This window comes from Tachysurus vachellii, chromosome 1 (genome assembly GCF_030014155.1).
Source record: "Tachysurus vachellii isolate PV-2020 chromosome 1, HZAU_Pvac_v1, whole genome shotgun sequence".
Taxonomy (NCBI): domain Eukaryota; kingdom Metazoa; phylum Chordata; class Actinopteri; order Siluriformes; family Bagridae; genus Tachysurus; species Tachysurus vachellii.
The window spans coordinates 1,558,027-1,574,453 of record NC_083460.1 but is presented as its reverse complement, the minus strand read 5'-3'; the positions used below and the strand labels follow the sequence as shown (position 1 = coordinate 1,574,453).

At 38.7% G+C, this 16,427-nt stretch overlaps 1 long non-coding RNA gene across 1 annotated transcript in view; it reads right to left on the bottom strand.

Moving 5' to 3' along the window:
• Positions 1-15,506, bottom strand: part of LOC132858085 (uncharacterized) — an 18,127-nt gene extending 2,621 nt beyond the window's left edge. Inside the window, exon 1 of the long non-coding RNA XR_009649617.1 lies at positions 15,243-15,506. This is a non-coding gene — a long non-coding RNA (uncharacterized LOC132858085). The remainder of the gene's footprint in view (positions 1-15,242) is intronic.
• Between the last annotated feature and the right edge of the window lie 921 nt (positions 15,507-16,427).

Genomic DNA, 16,427 nt, shown 5'->3' with positions numbered 1-16,427 from the left:
GAGCTGCAGTGATATGCTTTTTGCCAGACCTCACGCCACGGTCATTAGCCAACCTCCGAGACTCGCTGTCTCTCTGGAACCGCAATTAGAAAGAAAAAATAGCACTTATTGCAAACCTTCTGGTTTTACGCTGTTCTTATTAACTGGGAACGGAGAACGGAACTTAGATTAGTTGTAGATGTTTAAGGTCCTTTCGCTGAACTTCTAGATGTTTATTTATGAGCCATATTTGTGCTTCTAAAATGATGATTGACTTCTCCAGAAAAGACTTATTTTTCCAACAGATCAACTGATTTGGAGTGAAAACCTACAGAATTCGATCCGTGTCTTCCAGACGTAGTGCGAACGTCACACCGTCACGTCACGTCACACCGCAGGGCTGATCAGTTCTGCACTCTGATTGGTTAGACGTGTCGATCTGTTTTCTTTGCATCTGCAAATCACAGGTTTATATTAATATATAATAATGAATAATTAAGTGGGGGTCACGGTGGCTTAGTGGTTAGCACGTTCGCCTCACACCTCCAGGGTTGGGGGTTCGATTCCCGCCTCCACCTTGTGTGTGTGGAGTTTGCATGTTCTCCCCGTGCCTCGGGGGTTTCCTCCGGGTACTCCGGTTTCCTCCCCCGGTCCAAAGACATGCATGGTAGGTTGATTGGCATCTCTGGAAAATTGTCCGTAGTGTGTGAGTGCGTGAGTGAATGAGAGTGTGTGTGTGTGTGTGCCCTGTGATGGGTTGGCACTCCGTCCAGGGTGTATCCTGCCTTGATGTCCAATGACGCCTGAGATGACGCTCCCCGTGACCCGAGGTAGTTCGGATAAGTGGTAGAAAATGAGTGACTGAATGAATGAATAATTATAATACGTTATTGTTTCTGTAGTAACAGATGCTTCACGGCGACTTTATGACGCGTACAGAAGGAGTCTCCGGTGTCGGCTCTTTGTAACAGTCAGAGGTGAAGCTGGAACATCTTCAGGATGGTGGAGTTCCAGCTCTCGGGAACGGTTTATAAAACAAACGTATTAATTAATGAGTGATAGCGACCTCATAACTGTGTGTTAGGTTTGGTCTACAGAACAGGAAGTTCTCGTGTCTCGACTACAATCAGTGAAAATAAGAACAGTGTGAAAGACTGATTTCTTTTAAAATACACCCCCCCCCAGATACCTTCAGCCCCAAGGAGCTAAATCATCAGCAAATCAAGATGCCCTAGCCTTGGGGTTTTATCATCACATGCTGCACAAATGTAAAACACCTTTTTTGCCATGTTGGTATTATCACCTAGATTTATTGCACAAAATTGACAATAGAGCTGGTGTTTGCCTCCAGACTCAGATAAGAGCCTTGGCCAGGTTTAAAGATAAGGAACCTATTGAAGCAGGCACATGCACAGATATGGGAGACCTCAGGGGAGGGTTTGAGCTCCTGCCCTTCTGCTCTCATGCACTACATGGACACTTCTGGCTATATATCTCATAATGGAGCAAAGATACTGGTCTGGAGTGAAGTCCTGAGCTCGGAGGCGGAGATCTCGACCCCGGCTGTGTGCTTGTCTAAGATCGGACAATTATGAGACACTTAGTTTGGTCACTAAGGCAGAAGGACAGTATTAAATGTCCTGACTGGGAGAGGAGGACGCTTCCTTTACACGTGTCTCACGTCACAATAAACGAGGACGAGGAAGTTTAAAAATGTGCACTAAAAAATAGTATTTAATAAAATTAGTGACTTAAGTTGACATGACACTGTATTATGGGCTGTTTATAAGTGTCACAGCTGTAAACAGATGTTCTGCCCAATATATATACAGTATATACAGTATACATAAACAGTAGGCAGTGTACATACTGTAGGTGTTACAAACTACACCTAAATATTACACACTACACCTAGATGTTACAAACTACACCTAAATATTACACACTACACCTAAATATTACACACTACACCTAAATATTACACACTACACCTAAATGTTACACACTACACCTAAATATTACACACTACACCTAGATGTTACACACTACACCTAGATGTTACACACTACACCTAAATATTACAAACTACACCTAAATATTACACACTACACCTAAATATTACACACTACACCTAGATGTTACACACTACACCTAAATATTACAAACTACACCTAAATATTACACACTACACCTAGATGTTACACACTACACCTAAATATTACACACTACAGCTAAATATTACACACTACACCTAAATATTACACACTACACCTAGATGTTACACACTACACCTAAATGTTACACACTACACCTAAATATTACAAACTACACCTAAATATTACACACTACACCTAAATATTACACACTACACCTAAATGTTACACACTACACCTAAATATTACAAACTACACCTAAATATTACACACTACACCTAAATATTACACACTACAGCTAAATGTTACACACTACACCTAAATGTTACACACTACACCTAAATATTACACACTACACCTAAATGTTACACACTACACCTAAATATTACACACTACACCTAAATATTACACACTACACCTAAATGTTACACACTACACCTAAATGTTACACACTACACCTAAATGTTACACACTACACCTAAATGTTACACACTACACCTAAATATTACACACTACACCTAAATATTACACACTACACCTAAATATTACACACTACACCTAAATGTTACACACTACACCTAAATGTTACACACTACACCTAAATATTACACACTACACCTAAATATTACACACTACACCTAAATATTACACACTACACCTAAATGTTACACACTACACCTAAATATTACACACTACACCTAAATGTTACACACTACAGCTAAATGTTACACACTACACCTAAATATTACACACTACACCTAAATGTTACACACTACAGCTAAATGTTACACACTACACCTAAATGTTACACACTACACCTAAATATTACACACTACACCTAAATGTTACACACTACACCTAAATATTACACACTACACCTAAATGTTACACACTACACCTAAATATTACACACTACACCTAAATGTTACACACTACACCTAAATGTTACACACTACAGCTAAATGTTACACACTACACCTAAATGTTACACACTACACCTAAATGTTACACACTACACCTAAATATTACACACTACACCTAAATATTACACACTACACCTAAATGTTACACACTACACCTAAATGTTACACACTACACCTAAATGTTACACACTACACCTAAATATTACACACTACACCTAAATGTTACACACTACACCTAAATGTTACACACTACACCTAAATATTACACACTACACCTAAATATTACACACTACACCTAAATGTTACACACTACACCTAAATATTACACACTACACCTAAATGTTACACACTACAGCTAAATGTTACACACTACACCTAAATGTTACACACTACACCTAAATATTACACACTACACCTAAATATTACAAACTACACCTAGATGTTACACACTACAGCTAAATATTACAAACTACACCTAAATGTTACACACTACACCTAAATGTTACACACTACACCTAAATATTACACACTACACCTAAATGTTACACACTACACCTAAATATTACACACTACACCTAAATGTTACACACTACAGCTAAATGTTACACACTACACCTAAATATTACACACTACACCTAAATATTACAAACTACACCTAAATATTACACACTACACCTAAATATTACACACTACACCTAAATGTTACACACTACACCTAAATATTACACACTACACCTAAATGTTACACACTACACCTAAATATTACACACTACACCTAAATATTACACACTACACCTAAATGTTACACACTACACCTAAATATTACACACTACACCTAAATGTTACACACTACACCTAAATATTACACACTACACCTATGTTCCTATTACACACTACACCTAAATGTTACACACTACACCTAAATGTTACACACTACACCTAAATATTACACACTACACCTAAATATTACACACTACACCTAAATGTTACACACTACACCTAAATATTACACACTACACCTAAATGTTACACACTACAGCTAAATGTTACACACTACACCTCAATGTTACACACTACACCTAAATATTACACACTACACCTAAATGTTAGACACTACAGCTAAATGTTACACACTACACCTAAATATTACACACTACACCTAAATGTTAGACACTACAGCTAAATGTTACACACTACACCTAAATATTACACACTACACCTAAATGTTACACACTACACCAAAATATTACACACTACTCCTAGATGTTACACACTACACCTAAATATTACACACTACACCTAAATGTTACACACTACACCTAAATATTACACACTACACCTAAATGTTACACACTACACCTAAATGTTACACACTACACCTAAATATTACACACTACACCTAAATGTTACACACTACACCTAAATATTACACACTACACCTAAATGTTACACACTACACCTAAATGTTACACACTACACCTAAATGTTACACACTACACCTAAATATTACACACTACACCTAAATGTTACACACTACAGCTAAATATTACACACTACACCTAAATATTACACACTACACCTAAATGTTACACACTACACCTAAATATTACACACTACACCTAAATGTTACACACTACACCAAAATATAACACACTACACCTCAATGTTACACACTACACCTAATTATTGCACACTACACCTAAATGTTAGACACTACAGCTAAATGTTACACACTACACCTAAATATTACACACTACACCTAAATGTTAGACACTACAGCTAAATGTTACACACTACACCTAAATGTTACACACTACACCAAAATATTACACACTACTCCTAGATGTTACACACTACACATAAATATTACACACTACACCTAAATGTTACACACTACACCTAAATATTACACACTACACCTAAATGTTACACACTACACCTAAATGTTACACACTACAGCTAAATGTTACACACTACACCTAAATGTTACACACTACACCTAAATATTACAAACTACACCTAAATATTACACACTACACCTAAATGTTACACACTACACCTAAATGTTACACACTACACCTAAATATTACACACTACACCTAAATGTTACACACTACACCTAAATATTACACACTACACCTAAATGTTACACACTACACCTAAATATTACACACTACACCTAAATGTTACACACTACACCTAAATGTTACACACTACACCTAAATATTACACACTACACCTAAATGTTACACACTACACCTAAATATTACACACTACACCTAAATGTTACACACTACACCTAAATGTTACACACTACAGCTAAATGTTACACACTACACCTAAATATTACACACTACACCTAAATGTTACACACTACACCTAAATATTACACACTACACCTAAATGTTACACACTACAGCTAAATATTACACACTACACCTAAATATTACACACTACACCTAAATGTTACACACTACACCTAAATATTACACACTACACCTAAATGTTACACACTACACCTAAATATTACACACTACACCTAAATATTACACACTACACCTAAATGTTACACACTACACCTAAATGTTACACACTACACCTAAATATTACACACTACACCTAAGGGTTACACACTACACCTAAATATTACACACTACACCTAAATATTACACACTACACCTAGATGTTACACACTACACCTAAATATTACACACTACACCTAAATGTTACACACTACACCTAAATATTACACACTACACCTAAATATTGCACACTACAGCTAAATGCTACACACTACAGCTAGATATTACACACTACACCTAAATGTTACACACTACACCAAAATATAACACACTACACCTCAATGTTACACACTACACCTAGATGTTACACACTACACCTAAATATTACACACTACACCTAAATGTTACACACTACACCTAAATGTTACACACTACACCTAAATATTACACACTACAGCTAAATATTACACACTACACCTAGATGTTACACACTACACCTAGATGTTACACACTACACCTAGATGTTACACACTACACCTAAATATTACACACTACACCAAAATATAACACACTACACCTCAATGTTACACACTACACCTAATTATTGCACACTACACCTCAATGTTACACACTACACCTAAATATTACACACTACACCTAAATGTTAGACACTACAGCTAAATGTTACACACTACACCTAAATATTACACACTACACCTAAATGTTACACACTACACCAAAATATTACACACTACTCCTAGATGTTACACACTACACCTAAATATTACACACTACACCTAAATGTTACACACTACACCTAAATATTACACACTACACCTAAATGTTACACACTACACCTAAATATTACACACTACACCTAAATATTACACACTACACCTAAATGTTACACACTACACCTAAATGTTACACACTACACCTAAATATTACACACTACACCTAAATATTACACACTACACCTAAATATTACACACTACACCTAAATGTTACACACTACACCTAAATGTTACACACTACACCAAAATATAACACACTACACCTCAATGTTACACACTACACCTAATTATTGCACACTACACCTCAATGTTACACACTACACCTAAATATTACACACTACACCTAAGGGTTACACACTACACCTAAATGTTACACACTACACCTAAATGTTACACACTACACCTAAATATTACACACTACACCTAAATGTTAGACACTACAGCTAAATGTTACACACTACACCTAAGGGTTACACACTACACCTAAATATTACACACTACACCTAAGGGTTACACACTACACCTAAATGTTACACACTACACCTAAGGGTTACACACTACACCTAAATGTTACACACTACACCTAAATGTTACACACTACACCAAAATATTACACACTACTCCTAGATGTTACACACTACACCTAAATGTTACACACTACACCTAGATGTTACACACTGCACCTAAATATTACACACTACACCTAAATATTACAAACTACACCTAAATGTTACACACTACACCTAAATGTTACACACTACACCTAAATATTACACACTACACCTAGATATTACACACTACAGCTAGATGTTACACACTACACCTAAATATTACACACTACACCTAAATGTTACACACTACACCTAAATGTTACACACTACACCTAAATGTTACACACTACACCTAAATGTTACACACTACACCTAAATGTTACACACTACACCTAAATATTACACACTACACCTAAATGTTAGACACTACACCTAAGGGTTACACACTACACCTAAATATTACACACTACACCTAAGGGTTACACACTACACCTAAATGTTACACACTACACCTAAATGTTACACACTACACCTAAATATTACACACTACACCTAAATGTTACACACTACACCTAAATGTTACACACTACACCTAAATATTACACACTACACCTAAATGTTACACACTACACCTAAATGTTACACACTACACCTAAATGTTACACACTACACCTAAATGTTACACACTACACCTAAATATTACACACTACACCTAAATGTTACACACTACACCTAAATGTTACACACTACACCTAAATGTTACACACTACAGCTAAATGTTACACACTACACCTAAATGTTACACACTACACCTAAATATTACACACTACACCTAAATATTGCACACTACAGCTAAATGCTACACACTACAGCTAGATATTACACACTACACCTAAATGTTACACACTACACCAAAATATAACACACTACACCTCAATGTTACACACTACACCTAAATATTACACACTACACCTAAATGTTAGACACTACACCTAAATATTACACACTACACCTAAATATTACACACTACACCTAAATATTACACACTACACCTAAGGGTTACACACTATCACCCACTTGTCCTGACATAACTATAAAGGAAAATAAACAACAGAGAACTGATAAAGCGATGGAGTGACCTCTCTCTTCCTCTCCAGCTGTTATGTAACATAAAAAAGTCATTTCTGTCCATTAAAAGTTAACAAGAGTCATTGGAAACAGAGGCCCATCATTTACTGCTGGATATATCAGTGCAGATTTCACCCCTCAGCCTCCTAAAACCATACATCTCTTCTAATCCTTATGACTCTCTCTCTCTCTCTCTCTCTCTCTCTCTCTCTCTCCCTCTCTCTCGCCGTGCTCCGTGCCCCTTTAACACAGAGCACTACAGTAATATGGCAGGCTCTATTACCCTGTAAGTTCTCCTTTAAGGACACCGTGTCTTTAATTTCACGCTTTGTTAATGTCCTCTGTCCTCCTCATGTCCTGCTCGATGCCCTCCGTGAGTAAAGAAGGGATCGTATCCGTCTCTCTCCAGGCCTTTGGCTTCACTGTACCTCGGGGAACCATCTTTCGCTTTCTGTCCAGATGTTGCAGTAAAACACAAGCGCAGTGTCAGAGCTTCGCTCCTTCAGCAGGACACAACCTTCAGCCTGTAGGAACGTGTCAGTGCCTCTCTTCATCTCACGACTTTAAATCCAGTGTTTTCAGTTACAGCAAGGAATAAATACTGGATCTGGATTGAGTTCAGCATACAGAGAGGATTTAATACTAAAATCACGCATCATCAGAATTCACACCTACATCACACCTTAAACTCAGGCATCAATCCCTTCTCTGTCCAGACAAGATGTTCGGTGTTATTATAAATAAGGCTGATGATGAGTTCCTGATCAAATGACCCCTTAAACCCTGGACAAGGTATAAGACAACTAAAACACTTCAGCACATGATGTTACAGGAAAAATAATCCGTTTTATCTTTTACAAGCTTTTACTCAATGATTCCTAAAGATCACCTAGCTGTGGAATAAACCAGACAGAAATTGTGCCTTCTAGTGAACGTTTCCTGGAGAGCAAACTGCTCTTGTTATTTCTCATCAGTAGCAATAACGACGACGATGCCACCGTGACGAAGGTGTTACTGATTGTACAGAAAGCTGCTTGCAGGGATCAACGGTACATAATTGGAAATCTTCTTTCAGAGGCAAATTAAAATCTGTGTTTATTTATTTATTTATTTTTTGCCAAACTGTTCAGGGAGCCTCGTAACATCCCGAGCTTTCAGACCGAGAGCGTGAGGAACAAAATTATAACAAAAGGGACCCAAAATGAGACGGCGCCCCTCCTGTCAGGGGAACAAAGGAAATAAAAGGAGTCTGGGTTTCATGTCGGGGGTCTCGTTGCGAGTAACTCGATCACTTTGTGGATGAAGTCGGGGTTTCTGGCATGAGCTCATTGATCTGCAGTGGAGGGGCGAGGCGAGGCGAGGCGAGGCGACAGACTTTCCTCTACACAGGGGAGAAGAACACTGAGACATACACACTGCACTGGACTCAGAGCTGGAACCCCATCACACACATTCCTGCTGCCATAAAAACCCACAATCACAGTGTAGAATAATTAAAAGAAACACTTTATATTTACAGCAGCAGAAGTGAAGCTGAAGTGTTTTTATTTTATTTAATTTTATTTTATTCCTTTACTTTATAGCACAGTTCGATTTCTTCATGATGAATGAGCACTTTTTATCTTTTTATAGTATATCATGGGGCATCAGTGAAAAGAATTTGTCCTTGTTATAGCAGCTGTAAACAGACAGACAGACAGACAGACAGACAGACAGATAGATAGATAGATAGATAGATAGATAGATAGATAGATAGATAGATAGATAGACAGACAGACAGACAGACAGACAGACAGATAGATAGATAGATAGATAGATAGATAGATAGATAGATAGATATTTTCAGATATTAAGAAAGAAAAACTGTCCCTGGAGATATGTGTGTCTATGTGTGTGTGAGTGAGTTATTTACAGAATGTGTGTGTGTGTGTGTGTGTGTGTGTGTGATATCAGAAGTATTACACATTAGTCCTCCATCTGTTACTGATTAGTCACGAAGAAGAAGATTATGGAATTTAGTCTGGAGTAATTATCTCACACCCAGTGACACAGTGACACACATAACACATCGAAAACATCAACGTGGAGCAGCGTGATGATCTGAGACAGAGAGAGAAAAGGTCTAACTGTATGTTACCACACACAACTGAGCTGGGAAACAAGACCCCAGGGGTTATATAGAGACAGAAAACTCTCTCTCACACACACACACACACACACACATATACATACACAAACATACACACACTCATACACAAACATACACACACTCATACATACACACACATACACAAACATACACACACATACACACATACACACACTCACACATACACACACACATACACACACACACACACACACACACACACACATATACATACACAAACATACACACACTCATACACAAACATACACACACTCATACATACACACACATACACAAACATACACACACATACACACATACACACACTCACACATACACACACACATACACACACACATACACACATACACAAACATACACACACTCACACATACACACACACATACAGTACACACACTCACATACACACATACACAAACATACACACACACATACACACACACCCACACATACACACACATGCACAAACATACACACATTCATAGACGCACTTGCACACATACACACACACACACATGAACACACATGCATACACATACTCACATACTCACACATACACATACACCCACACACACACACACACACTCACACACACATTCATAGACGCACTTGCACACATACACACACACACACATGAACACACATGCATACACATACTCACATACTCACACATACACATACACCCACACACACACACACACACTCACACACACATTCATAGACACACTTGCACACACACAAAAACACATGCACACACACACTCATACACACACACTGTATATAAACCTTCTCACACTGACAGAACAGTGTTGTTGACTTACGAGTGTTTAATTCAGGTGTGTTTTCCAGTCGCAGGCCAACATTATTCACAGAATTTAGTCTTCAGTTCCTGTTCTTACTCACGCTATAGTAGCTGTTCCACTAACATTCCTTCACTCTGTAGAGTTCAACAAATAAAAAGTGTAAACTCAAACCTGAAGGATGTCATAAATACAGTAACTCTTATTGGTCCAAAGCTCCGACACTGGAGACTCCTTCCATAAATGTCTCCATCATCATAACCACGACTTTACACGTTTTAAATATCAGGTTATTATAATCAGTACATTTCCCTGTGAATGAGCTGTTACCATAGCAACGACCGGTATAACTGATATCCCCTATGAATGTAAATAAATGTAAACGAATAGAAACGTCACTTCCAATCCGTCGTGTTCAACTTTTTAATAATAAAAAACGCCATGATGTAACGAGGACGTCGGAAACGTAACTCCAGCCCGAGAAAACGTCTTAATTAGGATGAATGAAGGAGCCGCTGATGATAAAAGAGTGCGGGCGAAACGGCCGATCCATCATCGTGTCACGTTTCCGCTAAATAAATGCTTCCTGCCATGAGCTTTTCCAGATGATGTCTTTTTTTTTTTCGCTCTATAATTGGGGCGGCTAATAAACCTCGAACGCACCGTTTAGCATACACTGAGCTCTGTTATTAATAAAACTTCAATTAACTGTGACTCCTTCGACAGACGTTTCTTGTTTTTTTTTCCCGTTTTGTATTGTCGACTTGATAACGGACGGCTGAGGAATAATAAAATGTGCGAGTGTGAGAAATGAAAGTTTTCCCTGGTGTGAGTCTGGGTCCTGCTCCTGCATTTTCCAGCCTTTTAAAGCGTTTATTCATGACAAACACTGTGACATGCTGACAGAAGATGGGAGCTCGCCTATTGTTTGAGATCCCAGCGTGCCTCTTGTTGCCTGGAAACCAGCCGTAATGACCCAGTTCTCCCCCCGTTCCTCCCTCTTTTTTTCAATTCCTCACCTTCTCTCTCACCCACTTCTGTAAACACTGCCACATTCTTCCACTTAGTTTCGAGTCGTCCGACGCTTTCTGCCTTCAGATATGGACGGAGCGCGAGCCTGCGGCGACCTGACAAGTCTCCTGATCACGACTCGGTTAAGATTTGTGTTTTGTTTTCCGGTACAAGAGAGAGAACTTCGAAAAAAGGATGAATCCATACTCATAGTAGTGTTGATACGTGAGACTCCTAGTAAACATGGTCTTGCTAATGCTCCCCTTAGCTAATCGTCGATTAGCCAAACTATTTCGCTAGCTAATTTTCTCAGCGATCGAGATGCGAATTTGATGTTTCTTTTCGTCGATTTATTTCACTGCGAGAAAGAAAAGTTTCATGAACGATTGCTGCCTTCAAAATGCGAATAAACTCCACCTGAAGTTAAAGAGAAGAAACAAGTTCAGATCATTTCACCAGACTCGAGTCTTTTACTGTTTTTATTTGGATTTAAAACTTTCTGCATCCCATCACACTTGTTTTCTCTCTCGACTCTGATCGTGAAGTAACTCGCGTGACATTCGCTCACGTAACTCGTGTCCACTTTTTTTATTTGCGTGCAATTTATTCCCCTGTAGCGAGCGCTGTAATGGATCTGTGTAAATCAGGGCCTGGGTGTATTAGCAAACAGTCCTGACAGTGATGATATTCTGATGCTAATGTTAACCGCACACATGCTATTTATGTGCCAAACGTAGCAGCAATAGATTACACAGTGACTTCAGCGTATACTGTATGATTCACTGAGCGACTTCGATTGAAATATGATAATCTCCTGAAACCCTTCCCTCCTTTTCCACATGGGAAAAGTATCGAGATAAAAGCAGGAGACTCTGGCAAGGTGACCCGTGTGTGTGTGTGTGTGTGTGTGTGAGCTGTAGCTGTCGAGTCTCCACAGGAAGAAATTTGTCATCAGTGTCGCTAATCTCTCCTGCTACGATTGCTAAAGCGCCACACATCATTATCACAAGAGAGCGTCTACGTCTACGCACAGCTCGCGACACGACAGCTTCACACGGACGTCATTTAAAGGCATTCGACGTCTTCATTCTTGTAGAGTTTCCGAACGTCTGCTACACGTTCGAAGAAGCTTCCTGGCTTCGGCGATTATAGAAACGATCAACTACGCTAATTACAGTAACTTTTACTTTTTGTAAATAATAATATGAAAAGGCATCATTTTATTTCACCTGATATACATTTTTAAATAAAGCTTTTAGATGGATGAATAAAGAACCTGGACAAAAAAAAAAACACAAGCAAGATCAAATTTTTCTTTTCTTTTTAAACGACCTCCACATATCTGTAGCTAATGAGGACAAATTGGTCTGTTCATCAGTTCATCAGTTTACTTTTTTCTGTTTTAAAGCACAAACCCAACATGTTTTTTTTTCTGTCTGAAGTCTGTATGATAATAATATGCTGTGTATTGATTTGGTTATTTTGTCCCGGCTGTAATTAATAACAATGAGACTAGATCACTCCCGCTCAAGGCTAATCTCAACAAACCAGACTTTTACTTTTTTCAGGTGAAACAATCAGCATGTGAGGAAGACGACCAGCCGCTTTACAAATAAAACTGAATTGAATTGTATAAAATACAGGGAATGGGGGTCACGGTGGCTTAGTGGTTAGCACGTTCGCCTCACACCTCCAGGGTCGGGGTTCGAGTCCCACCTCCACCTTGTGTGTGTGGAGCTTGCATGTTCTCCCGTGCCTCGGGGGTTTCCTCCGGGTACTCCGGTTTCCTCCCCCGGTCCAAAGACATGCATGGTAGGTTGATTGGCATCTCTGGAAAATTGTCCGTAGTGTGTGATTGTGTGAGTGAATGAGAGAGTGTGTGTGCCCTGCGATGGGTTGGCACTCCGTCCAGGGTGTATCCTGCCTTGATGCCCGATGACGCCTGAGATAGGCACAGGCTCCCCGTGACCCGAGGTAGTTCAGATAAGTGGTAGAAGATGAATGAAAATACAGGGATTTTTTTTTGCATGTTTTATCTAAGACTTTAAATCCAAGCAAAATGTTTGTATTTTTTATATTATTCAAAATCAGATATATTACTGACTTCGGTGTATTTTTCCTAATATTGTCATTAAGGAAGGTACATTAGTAAGATGTTTGGTGTGGACTGTGTGTAGAAGATTCAGGAATCGTAAAAATGCACTAAATAATAACTGAGTCAACTCTTTGATATATTCATTACAGAACTGTTCCAGTAGTCTTGGGTGTAAAATATTTATGTGATGCTGATGAGAGTCTCAGTGTAGCTGCGCTCTGAATACCGACTTCTTCCAGTCCTGGATGTAGAGTCTGACTCCTGCTGTGTTAGAAATGTCTTATTAACTAAACGCTGAACTCTTCCTCCCTGAGCTCTGATACATGTCTGATATCACACTTCTCTGATATTCGGGGAATTTCGACCACAAGACGACTGCTTCCCCTTTTTCCGAGACTCACTTCCTCTCGATATTTTTTACTGATGTTCATCGGGGGTTTTTCTCGCCGCTGCATGCTTTCGGATCGTTTATTAGCCGCGTGCGTTTCTGTAAAACGACGCCTGTGATGACGACCCGAGCTACAAACGGAATAAAAAATAAGGATCCTTATTTGTATAGCAGCTGAATAAAAGCTGCATGAGCAGCGAGGCGAGGCGAGGCGCAGGACGAGGAAACGAAAAAGACAATAAAATGCTGGGACGAGATACGAGAAGAAGAAGAAGAAAAGAAGAAGAAAACAGATATTAAATACTACAAGTTTAAAAGGAATTGAAAAAGGAAATAATCTGAAAACTATTGAATGTGTGTTTAACTGCTTTGTAAAGAAACATTTAATAAAAAAGAAATAAACAGCTTCACTTTTAGGCCACAAACGTCCCACACACGTGATGGTTCTCTGGTGCCTTCTGTAGGTTAAACATCTCACTTTCTATTGGACCACTGGCTTCTTTAGAATCAGAGACAAATTGGATCGTTTTCTATTTAAGAAAAAAAATTATGCTTTTTTTTTAAATTTAAAAACAAAACGAAACAAATCCTGCTACCAAACCTTCTGTAGAGGAGAATAAAGAGGTTCTCGAGATATAAACCTTTATGGACTGTTAAAGAACCCAAAATAGACGAAGATTTAAAATCGCCAGTAAACGCTACACTTTCAGTTCAGTTTAAACACTTACATGGTAAACGGCGAGTGTTCTGTGGAATCGTCTTCCCACGACGTTGCTCGGTAACGATTACAGAAATAGACAAAAACGCTTCTTCTTTATGCTAAAATGTTTATTATTTTTGTTGAATATTCTCTTCTCGGCGATGAGGTGGATGAAGGTAAAAACAATCCCAGATGTTAATGCAGTGCTCTTTTTAGATGAGATGAATTCCTACAGAACAGATTCCGTCGTGTTAATTACGCTTCCTGGAAATATATTTTCCACTCCATCAGTGCGGCCTTTAGGGGCGGGCCGAGGTTAATGAAGGGACACTTTAAAGGACGAGACTGAAATGACTAAAAAAACCCAGCGTTCGTCATTGAATCGTATGACGCGTGAAACGTGGCTACAGCTCAGGTGTGTGGGTGTTAATATTCTGTAGAAGACTCACTGCTTTCATTTCTGTGGAACAGTTTGGATCAGAAGAACGACTTCTGCATTGACAGTTTCATGGACGGTCCACATTGGTTTACAGTGTGTGTAACGGTCAGAGGTAAAGTTTTACTCTGTAGTTCATGATGGAAAAAGAAATCATTGTTTATATCTCTCATAAGGTTTGTGAGATCAGGAAACAATCAAAGCAGAGAAAGAAGGAGGTGGAGATAAAATGCTAAGGTAAAAGATTTGAATCTGTACCTCTACAACATCACGTCCTACCTTCTGGAATTCTCCTGATGAAGTGGCTCAGGTGCCAGGAGCGCTGTCAGGAACGTGTACACTTGGTGATGCTGAGAACCAGTTGTCAGGTTTGCTTTCTGAGCCAGTGGTGGAAAGGTCACGAGCGAAAAAAAAAGTCTCAACACGTGAACATCAAAGGGCAGCGAGCGAGAAAATCGGCTTTCAGCTCAAGGGCTGCGTGTCAGAAACGATAACCTGAGATTCTGCTCACTCTTTCAGTCACCGCCGGGGTCTGGGAGCAAAAAGTTAGGAAAGAAAATGTACAGAAATCCTGTCAGGTTAGCAAATTAGCTAACTGTCAAGTACTAGCCGACTTATTGTTAGCTTATTAGCTTGATTTAGTAGAAAAGCTAAAATTTCTGAATTCAAAATTCTAAAAATAAAATCATGCCCTTTTATCAAGCTGTTAAAACATAGTCAGGAAAAAAAGTCTTGAATATTTGTTTATAGACATTTTAAATCTTATGAAATATCCTG